Source organism: Centruroides sculpturatus, unplaced genomic scaffold, assembly GCF_000671375.1.
Source record: "Centruroides sculpturatus isolate CEXI.00-Female unplaced genomic scaffold, Cexi_2.0 scaffold3, whole genome shotgun sequence".
Classification (NCBI taxonomy): Eukaryota; Metazoa; Arthropoda; class Arachnida; order Scorpiones; family Buthidae; genus Centruroides; species Centruroides sculpturatus.
In genome coordinates, this window is record NW_019384366.1 from 171,368 (window position 1) to 183,382 (window position 12,015).

The 12,015-nt window shown below is 27.5% G+C and overlaps 1 protein-coding gene across 4 annotated transcripts in view; it reads left to right on the forward strand.

Annotated features, from left to right (window-relative positions):
* The window catches only part of LOC111612429 (ral guanine nucleotide dissociation stimulator-like 1), a 43,846-nt gene that overhangs the window by 9,663 nt on the left and 22,168 nt on the right, over window positions 1-12,015 (forward strand). The window lies entirely within an intron of this gene.

Here is a 12,015-nt window from a genome sequence, read left to right on the forward strand (position 1 = left end):
TTTTAGGTATGTAATAAATACAAATGATTTTCTGAATTTTACTTTGTGTAATCAGCTGATTTAAAAGTCTTGTTAGATCCAGTAACTTTGGTTTCTTGTCCAATGTTTCGACATTCTTCTCTAACTGCAGTTAAATAGCAAGCAAACCTTGAGAAAAAAACCTTTGAAAAATTAATAAAAAGCTGCATTTTAAACGTTTTCAGCCATTCGAATGACTTTCTTCGGGAATAAAATCGAATGATTCTGATTTCTATAAGATAAAGTCTGTTATGGAACGATACTTGCATACTATGATATTATTTAAATGGCCAAAAATGTTTGAAAAGTTAATAAAAAGCTGCATATTAAAGGTTTTTTTCCCCTCAATATTTGGGTGTTTCGATATGTAAAAATACTAAAAAATCTGATAAATTCTGTATGTGTATATTTGAAAATCAGTTTTTCATAGTTTAAGTAGTTTCTTTATTAAATTTCATGATATAAAAAGTTATGTCATGAAAAGTCATGTGAAAATATTTAACCTAAACTGTTTGATTTTATTATATTTTAAGTAATTTGTGTATTTTAAATTTCAATACAGATAATGTAGTGTATTATAACATTCTGCTTAAAACTTATTTTTTATTGACAATATGCAAAGAAAATAATTTTGCTTAAAAAATATTTTTTTAAGGTTCTGTTTATTTAAATTACTAATTGTAGTTATTAAACTGTAGCATAATCTGGTTGATATGATTTTTTAAAATTAAAAATTATTATTAGTTATTTAATGTGTTTTTTGAACCATGGCATTTTGTATGTTAATCAATATCTGTTTTTAGAATGTAGGTATTGCATCTACATTGAAGGTAAATTGAACTGGAGTTTGTTTGATCATCCTGCGGATTATATGTAATAAGTGAATAGCAAAAAATATTCATTTTTAATTTAATTACTATAAAAGTAAAATACATTCTAAATTTTGATGGTTTATAACTTAATTATTTTTCATTATTTTGATTTGATTGATCGAATTAAAATCAATTAATTTTGTAGCATTTTTCTTGTTTATTTTTATTGGTTTATATATTATTTTGATGTTATTAAAACTTACTTTATGGAAATTAAAATCTATAATTAGAAAGACAAAAAATATACAATCCAAGAAATATAATTTTGTAATATTCTAAGATTGACAAAGTACAGTAGATTAAACTGCTTGTATTTTTGTCACGGCTATGTATCCACCAAATTTTAACAAATACGGTTGAAGAGGGACAGACAACCTGTCTGAAATGCATATTGTTGTCATAATAAGCCTGTGTTTGTCTACTTCTGTGTGATAACTCCAACACATCAATAGTGTGTGATAAGTCCCCCATAGAACNTATATGTGATAAACTTTGTTTCTGGAATTTTAAATTAATTTTTGAAGAATATTCTAAGAACTCTTTAACAAAGGTTTAATCTGTTATCAGTTTAATTAGCTTATGTACATTTTAAATTGTCAAAGTTACAAAGTAAAATCTGATAACTCAAAAGGCTTAATATGTAATTTGATTATACATATCTAAAAACTTTAAAAAATAATAAATCAGATATTTGTTATATAAGATTTTAACTTAATAATTTAAAATAATGTAGAAAATAATTATTTTTTTTGTTAGGAAATTTTCTTAATAGAATTTCTGAAACAAAATTTCAGTTAAAAATTTAAAAAAATTGTTTTTTATTGCTTATCATATCTGAATTGCCTTTTGTTCCTGTAATAAAAACAGATTGTGAATAAAGTTACTTTCTGAATTAAATAAAATTTATCAAAACTGGATCAAAATTTTCCTTTTTATTCAGTTAGGTTGATAACTTTTTTTTTTGAACAAAGAAATGCATTTGTTATTCATTAAATGGAATATTCACTTCTACATGAGTAACAATATGACTTTTGTTTTATCTTAATTCCTCAACTCTATGAAATAGTAGAGAAAAAATTTCTAAAGTTAATCCTTCATATGTAGGTAATCAAGTGTTTATCTCAAAAAACCTAGCAGTTATGAATCATTAAAAAGTCAGTCACCTAATAAACTGGACTAAAAGAAAATGAATTTCAAATCAGCTGATGTATGAAAAACTTTTAAATATAAAACATACACAGAAATATTTTTACATACAAATACAGTAATGTATTTTTATTTGATTTCTTAGTACATCATTAAGTTAAGAACTAAATTATAATTTTAAAATAATACATAAAATAAAATTGTAATAAACTAGATATTGTGACTCAGACGGTAGGCAGCGAAACAAAGTATCAAAAAGAAATTAGACTCATTTAAAGAAAAGAAAAACGAAAAAGAACTGTCCTATCAAACAAATATCTGAGATTATCCACGAATAAAAGATGAAGCCCGGTGACATCTTGTCATTTTCTATTGATGCTGAATCGTATGTATGAAAGAAAGGATATATCTTTAATATAGTCAATATTTTATTACAAATTCAGCATAAACCTAAAATAATTTATTAATATTAAAATGTTCTATCTGATACTTAATCTCTCAAAAGAATAAAATATAATTTTTATTAAAAAAAAGTAATAATTATTATAATTATAATTGGTTTTAACAACAAATTTTAATTCTAAATGAATTGACTTTTTAAAATTTTTAAATTTAAGCTATTTTGTTATAAAATGTATAAATGAATATATCCAACATTCAGTACATTTAAATGCATAAAATTTCAAAATATTTACCATTATCTGTAATTGATATTTATTAAAGTTTCATCTGTTTTTATAATCAATCAAAGTAATGAATAATAAGTATAATAATTAAGTAAGTATCTGATGTGTAACGTAATGAACAATAAGTTAAAAATGAAGAGACAACGCTCTTGTGGGATCGTCATTTTTCATTCGAACTCACGTATGGACAATGCCCTTCTTTTGTACACGTGTTTGAATCTTTGTTCTTTCAATGATAAAGATAGTTCCTTTGTAATATATATATTTATACAATTGTGTTATTAATAAATTGAATTTTATAAACCGTGGAAAAGACAATAAAATTTAAACATTCACCAAGGTTAAAGCGCACTGTAATTTCATCACTGGTGAAAATTTCAAAAATATCTTCCAAGCATAAAATCATTTCAGTTACTCTCACTTTTATAGATTAACATGTGATAAATGAATCTAAATTCCAATTTTTTTAATTTATACTTATATAATATTTATTGTGTTTAACTTTAAAAGTGGAAAACTACAAAACTTTTAATTTAAAATGCTTATTTTTATGATCTTAGTTAGGGAAATTCAAATTAGCAATAATAATCACTTATATAAATTAGCGGATTATGCTATGTGTCATTATAATACGTAATATCCGCTAATTATACTAAATAATCTATTTTAAAAAAATAAAAAAGACCTTTACTGTTAAAAAAAGAAAGACGACCTTGATATTCATTTCTTCCATTTAGTTTTAATATTTTAATAATACGTGTTGCAGCAATAGTTTATTTTACTAAACATTGTCTCAAACGTCACAAAATTGAGTATTTAATTATAATAAATTGAATACTTTATTCATTTACTTTTGTTAGAAGTCTCCTTATTGAATAAATTCTATTGTATTGAAAANTTCTTAACACCAATAAAATGAGTTTGTTTATGTATGAGTTATTTTTTAGCAGTACTCTATAAACTTCAAATTTTTCTGTTAGCTGTATATCTCTTGATTGAAGTTTTAAAAATAATTTTTTTAATTAGTCAAAATTCATAAATATATATAACTGTAAATCATGTTCATGTAACATGTTTATAAGTTTACAGAATGTGTTCTCTACCTAAAGTATGGATATGTTATATGTAGAGAAAACAAAATTTTGTTTACAATAGTTTTTTTCTTCTAATCATAGAGTAGAATAAAAATAATACTCTCTTTATATAATTAAAAAAAGATTTATGATTTCATTTTTTTACTGATATTTGTTTGTGTTTATATCAATTACTGTATTTAAACTTTCAATTCAGCTACTTAAATGTTTTTATATGTTGTGCTTACATGGTACTATGATGTAGGAAGTATTAAATATATTAAAAATAACTAAAATGATCCAATCACAAAAGCAAATATTTTAAAATATTTGTAAATATTGTAGCTAAAGATTAAAAAGAAGCTCAAAATTTCATTCTTCGAGATTTTGAATGTTTAAAATTTTTTTTATTAAAGTAAATTTTTTATTTCTCTGATTGAAATTCAGAATAAAATTGAATTTTCTGGAAATATGGATATACAGTGCATTATTAGATATGTTTTAAAAAGATATCATGTATATGTTACCGCTAAAGCTCGAAATCCGTTAATGTGTACATTACCTAGCTAATCTGCAGATTAACTAGGGTGATCCGTTAAAGCTGCGAAAATTGTTCAATTTCTCAAATTACCTAGGTAATGTTCAGATTATCTAGGTAATCTGCAAATTACCTACTAGGCACTCGGTAAAGTGAAAATAAGATTTTTGCTGGAACAACAGCAACGTTTCTGTACGCTTAAATTAACATAATGTTATTTATTTAATTTTCAATATCTAAAGAATCAAGTTAATACAATCAACAAATTAGTTGATTGAATCAATCATCAATCAATTAAAAAAACTTTAATACAAAAATCAAACGGTTTAAAATATTACTACAATTAGGGAAATGAATTTGCAAAACATATGATAAAATTGTACTTACTTATTAGTGCAATCTAAAGATTGGTGACACTTTGAATTACGTAGCAATTGGTTTTTGCGACAAGCACGCCTATTTGTGGTACATTTAGATTTGCAGTCACATTTTCTGAAACCCTGCCCAGTACCAAGGGATTGTTTTATTGCTGTTTGACGTAAAGATATTTCTACAGCAGGGACATCCATCTTCTTTCGTTAAAAATCTCTCTTTGCAAACACTGAATTCAGATTTTGCATACAATTGTTTTAAAATACCTGTTTTAGTATCAAGTTTATAAAAGCCATCCTCTGTTTTACTAAGAACCACAGCTAAAATTGAACGTGCATCAGTTTTTGCTCTGTCTTCTTCGGGTACTTTAATTCTCACAGCGAAACCTTCATCGACGTTTGGGTGCTTTGCATTAGAAACTGCTAACATTTTCTTTGCTTGCTTTTCTAAACATTTCTTGGCTTCATCACGCTGTATTTTCTGATCCATATTCTTTTTACAGATGATGCACAATACATTCTTACCATACCCTTCCTCTTTAGGATCTACTTCACCACAAACTGCGTGAACAAACATATTACACGATTTACACTTGTGAGCACTTGATGCTGCTTTTGAGCAAACAATACAGACTATGTCTTGTATAGTGCTCTTTACAGGCTCCGTACGAAACTGTGATGGCGATTCTGCTGAAGTTGAGAGTAACTCAGTGATGACTTCTTCAACTTGCAGAGGCGATTCCTTGGAGGTGCAGGGTAACTGAATATTCTTCGTGACTGCATCATCAATCAACGGTATAGAAGGCAGTTTAAGATTACTATCGGTAAATTCTTGTATTTCTATAGGTGATTCTGTAGAAGCGGGGGATAACGGAATGTCCTCTTGAGTAAGATTTGACTGTGATCTCATAATCACAGTCTCTTGTGAATCTTCTAATTTTTCAAGGTCTTCTTCAGTTTTTATCGAATGTCAAACAATTCTCCGGCATGGACAAACTTTTTCAAACCTTTCTCGCGCATCTGACAACGGCTCAATGAGTTTTTCACAGCCTCGTACAGTCAACACATCACACCTTTGAATTATTTGATAATCTCGAGATGATTCTTTCTTCTTGGAAACTTTTATTTGCTTTACATCTTCAATTATGGAATCATACTTTGGTTTGTTATTAAAACACTACGTATTATATTTTAAATCTTCGCTAAAGAGGTTTGCGAAGAATCTTTTCTTGATTTTACTCACCAATTCGGTGCTTGCTTGCATTCTAGGATTTAAATTTATCTACGTAAAAAGAAGGAGTGGGGAAAGGAAGTGAAAGAAACAAACTTTTGAACTTTAACGATACGGAAGCCGTTAATGTGCAGATTACCTAGATACTCTGCAAATTACCTAGGTAATTTGAGAAATTGAATAATTTTTGCAGCTTTAACGGATCACCCTAGTTAATCTGCAGATTAGCTAGGTAATGTACACATTAATGGATTTCGAGCTTTAGCGGTAACATATACATTAAGTATCAGATGTTACTTTATGATTTTATGACGTAAAATTACAATTAACATTAAAATAATATACAGTATAATGTTACTTTTTGAATTATTTTGAACCAGAATTTTCACAAAATTGCAATGGCATATAGCACAATAATATGTGATAACAAATAAACTCAATTTATTCATGTTAAGAATCACAAGTAACTGTTGTATAGAACTCAGTTTTCAACATATATAAAAATATTATGAGGAACAATAGTAGATCTTTCCAGTTCTGTATAACAGTTGCTTGTGATTCTTAACACCAATAAAATGAGTTTGTTTATGTATAACATAGAATATTGTCTTTGCTATTTCAGCATTTTTACATATAAAATACTACAAAGAATTTAAAATTTCAATATTTTATATGTTATTTTTGCAAATATTTTGTATAATATTCATTTAGAATGAATAACATCTTATACAATAATACTGTCCAAAACAGAACCTGAATAAAATGGAAACATGCCTAAATGAAAAAAACTTCTTTGGAATGGAGTAATTTCCTATGTAAAATAAAACTGTTTAAAACAGACACCTGCCAAACCAGAAAAAATATTTGGTACTGTATTATTCTGGTTTACATAGGTCTTATTCCTGTTAAACAGTGACAAGAGTACTGAGTAATACATAAGGAGTGTTCAAAAAGTGTCATTCATTGGTTGGAAAAAATACAGTTATCCACCTGGAGATTGGAAATCCTAATCCCCTTTAGAATAGTTTCCATGGCATTGCACACACTTTTCCCAGTGGTTCCTCCATTGTTAAAGAACTTCAGGAAGATCATTTTGGAAATGCTGTTTAACTGTGCCATCACATTCCACATAATGTCTTCTCATGACTCAAATCAGCTTTCTTTCAGCAGCATCTTCAGCTTAGAAAGCAGCAAAAATTACAAAGAACCAGAATGAGAGAGTAGGGAGTCGATAAAGCAGAGGAATGTTGTTTTTGGCCTAGAAAATTTGAATCAGATATGAAGAATGATTTGATACATTGTCATGGTGCTACCAAGTTCCTATGTTCAAAATCTGGTTGTTTGCATCGCTTAGCACTATGAAGGTGATGTAGGATGATCAGGTGGTACTCTTTAATAATGGTTTGGCCTTTTGGTGTGTATTTGAGATGCACCACAGCACAGATGTCAAAGATGGTCATAATGGCTTTAATTTGCTGCACACCCTCTATGCATTTTTGGCTTAGGGATGGTGAATCTTTCCACCGTGACAACTGCGTCTTGGTTTCCAGGTCATATCCATAAATCTATGCCTCTTTACTAGTGATCACTGCATCCAGGGAGTTGCCATTTCCAGTTTAGCATGCTCTGTGAGACTTCTAGTCAGAGTTGCTTCTGCTCTGTTAACAGCTTTAGTATGAGTTTGGAGGACACACTCTACATGAGAAAATTCTTTCAATATAGTATCTACTAAACTGCTTATCCCTACCTTGTCTGCAAGTGCTTGAATGACGATGGTCTTGTTTGACCAACAGTGACCTCATTTTGGCTTATTGCAAGCATGCCAGAGTATGGTTCATTCTCCACCGGGGGGCAACCATCTTTGAAGTGATTGTATCAGATCCTAATTCATGTGGGGCTCATGGCGTTGTTGCCGAAAGCCTGATGAATCTTCCAAATGGTTTTCACCAAACTTCTGATAAAATTTGATACAATAATGCTGCTCAAGTCATCTAACTATTTCAAAGCAAATGAAAAATAACAGGCATTCTACTATATGCACTCAATCATATGCTGACTGCCAATGACTGATACTCTCTCTGCTGGTGGGAAAAATTAACACGTTTATGAAGGTTCCCTATACCTCTCAGACAGTGGACATGTCCTGAGTTTATTTGCTTCCTTGGGAAAGATTAATGATCATTACTTTTTGAACACTTCTTGTATTATATTGATTATATCTCCAAATGTGGAAATTATATTCCAAGCACAATAAAAATTTGTTAAATTATAATTTAATATGTTATAACTTAAAATTTTTTTTATTTTCTATAATATATTTATTTTCTATGCAGAAATATGATATAAAATAGTCTGTAAAATAAATTTAATATATTTATTTTTTTATATGAAAATAATTTTTATGTTCTTAGTATTTTTTTTTTCAATTGAAACTTGATATAGATACTTATATATACTTATATGCACAATAGATACTTTGACAAAAATTTGACTGTAGCTTTGACAATTTGGAAATAGTTACTTTGACTTGTCTTGTCTCTATGTAATTTTAGTTGTTTATTTTTTTATGGATGGCATTTATAGTCTCTATGACTTAGCTACTAAAAATTGTAATTAAAATAAATATATAAATCACTAATTNCAAAAATTATCATCATCACTATTATAAAAAAATTATTATACAAAACTATGACATGTAACATGATACAGACTTGAAACATTAAATGTTAGTAGCTATTTTAAAATGTAAAGATTATATCATTTCATTATCAAGATTTAACTTTACTTTTGCCTATTTAGAATTTTTTTAGTTTTGTTAACATTAATATTCATTAGACAGCTACAACTAATGTAAGTAGGTTAACGAATGGATTAAATTCAGTTAACCAGGTGAAATTCAATCAAACAGGTGTAATTCAGTATCAGTATAAGATTAAATCTTACTTTAATATTTCAACATCTCATTAAATACTTACACTTCAAAACAGGTGCAAGAATTTAATGAGATGCTTTCACCTGTTTTTTTTTTCCTAAGTATAAGTCAATGTGATTTTATTTGCACATAAGGACTGCTGCTAGAATAAATTTCTCTTATAATATAACTTAATTGTCTGATATAAATATGATTTTTTCCAAATTTTTGCTAATGCATTGCATTTAAAAACAGTTTAAAGTTAAGTTTAATTTCAATTGAAGTGTTATATACTGGGATTAGTGCATATTGGAAAGAATAAGTATTGTATAATATTTGTATTTAAATCCACTTGAAGAGCATCAATATAATCTTAATGATTGAATTTTTTAACCATTTTTATTTGGATATTTTTGTAAACTCTCAAATGATGACATCTTTCCAAATAATTATCTAAATTACCTTTTCATGTATGCATATTGAATTTATTATTATTAAATAATATTTTAAAGTATTTAACAATAATACAAGCAGTGGTTTTTTGTAGTTATGCCTTGACTTTGGTTTGGCATAACACTTGGCATTGGTATACACATTCTGTGTAGGAAAATCTCAACCAAAACCATACCAATAATGAAGTATTTTTACTTTTGTAAATAATAATAATTTTACGAAGAGTATGAACTTTATTTATATTTAAAATGCTATATTCCAACTCTATTATTGAAATAAAAAAATGTTTCTTTTTGTTTCAGACAATAATCGATTCAAAAGATATGTTATATTTTTGTGAAAGATATACAAATTAATGTCAAAACTGATTTATTGAATAATAAATAAATCAGGATTATAATTAGAATGAATTTATAGATTATTATGACAGTAACAAATGATAAAATTCTGATATGAACTTTAGACTGAGTAGTTTTGTCGAGTAAAAATAATGAAAAAAAAATGACTGAAATAACTTACTTCAGTGATCAAAAAAGTCTTTAAACATTCAAGTCTGTATTGACTCAAATGTGGTCTTTAAACAGTTGAGTCTATATTGACTTAATTTCAGATGATACACATTTATTTAATTGAGACATTCATAAACAGAATAGATTGTTCTTTAACATCAAAGGTGCCAAAACTAGGCTTCCATTTAATTTGAATTTCTAAACAAAAATACTGAAAATACAAAGAAGATCTAATTAATTAAAAATTCCTATTCCTTTAATACTAAAATCAGATGTATATAAAACTTTTTAGAGAATAGTCTAATTCAAAATATTATGATAGTAGCAGTATAATAGATCATTATTGCAGATTTAAAGCATATAAGAACTATTGAAAAGGAAGAGATGTTACTGCACTTCTGAAATCCATTTTCAATACAAATGAATGAATAACAGGATGGCCAGTATGGTAAATGGCAACAGCATACTGCTCTGGGTGACCCAGATTTGAATCCAGATCAGGACCCTAAGGAATTTTTTGTGGGAGAACGGTCTTGTGTATAACAACACCAAACGATCGCCTAATTATCGGGCTATAATATGGCTATTTCAGGCGATCGTTTGGTGTTGTTATTATCTACTCGGGCTGTGAGTTGAGGTCTTGTGTATGTTGGAATCTTTCACTCATCATTTGACTATTCCCATTGTATGCCTTGCTGAACCCATAATGCCTGCCAAAAATGCCCTCTTAGTGCCTATAAAGTGGAAGAAACTTAAAAAAATAAAAAGGAGAAATGCAGTGGGACAGATTCTAAATTGTTTGAGAAAGAAAAAGCACACCATTAATAACTGAGAATTTATTTTTAAATTTAAAGTTGGTAATCAATATAAAAGTAGAAACAAAAATTTAGTTCCGTAGATATGGACCACAAAAAACTGAGTAAAAATGTCCATTTTAATAGAAATCGTATCTAGTTGAATCTCTTTAAAAATTTGAATTTTTTTAATGCATTTAAATTTATAGTTTTGTATTCTTTGAGGTAAAACATAATATCAATAGATATCTTATAATTTTCTAATACATGTTCTATATATTTAAGCTGTTACAATTTATTTGGAATTTCTGACAAATTTTTGTAAGAAATTTGAATTACAGTATAAAAAATATCCCCACAATGCAATGTTTGAAGTTTTATTCTGTTTGACTTTTTCAACTTCATTCTATTTTTGAGTTTCTATTTGACATTCTTCAGAATGGCAGAAACTGGATCAAACAAATCATCTTTATGCTATTTCAAAAGTTATAAGATAGGACAATGTTTTCAAGAACCAGCTGAAGAAATACTGTACTTGTTAATATATATATATGCTCTGTTATGAGAACAAAATTCATCTTTGTTAGTTGAGGCAGCACAGCAGCTTCAGTTAAGACTGTTGTCAGTTTCAAGCATTTTTGTTGTGAAGAAAGAATGGCAATTGACCATATAAATGTGGAGTTGTTGATCAAAAAGAAATTTCATGCAAGAAAGACAAGATGTGAAATGTGATGAGTTAGTCTGCATTACCATTAGAAGCACAGTTCATCAATTTTTCTTTAGAAATAGGCTTATTACAATTAACTCTGATTATTGATATATTATAAACAATGTAAAATACAAAAAAAAACAACAACAGTTTTTACTTTATCTAGCAATAAAATTTTAATGAACAAATGTTTTCAAGTCATTTAATGACTTGTTAACATTTCAAGTTCAAATAATATTATGGAATAAAGTTCATAAGGTAATAAAGTTAATAAAGATAATAAAGTTCATTAAGGATATAAGTTCAAATATATTATGGAATAAAACTTGTCTGAGTGTTGCATCAGATTCAAAGAATAGGCATTAACTTGAAAATGTTTGTTCACTAAAATTTTATTGCTGAATAAAGTAAAGGTGGTTTTTGTTATTTTTTTAAACCTGATCTTTGTGAAATAATGATTCTGATTTAAAAATAAGCAAGTCAACATTATATTGTCTATTAAAGGAAATTTGTTGTATTTGATTGTTGAAATTAAAACTACAAGAATTAACTGAATTGATCATATGGAAGCATTGTTATTTGAGAAAAGTCTGTCAATATAATCAAGAAAAGAAGAATATTTAATATCTGGATGAAACTAATGCTCATCACAATTTAAATATTGCGAAGACAGTACTGTGGAATCTTATTAAGGTGTCTTTCTT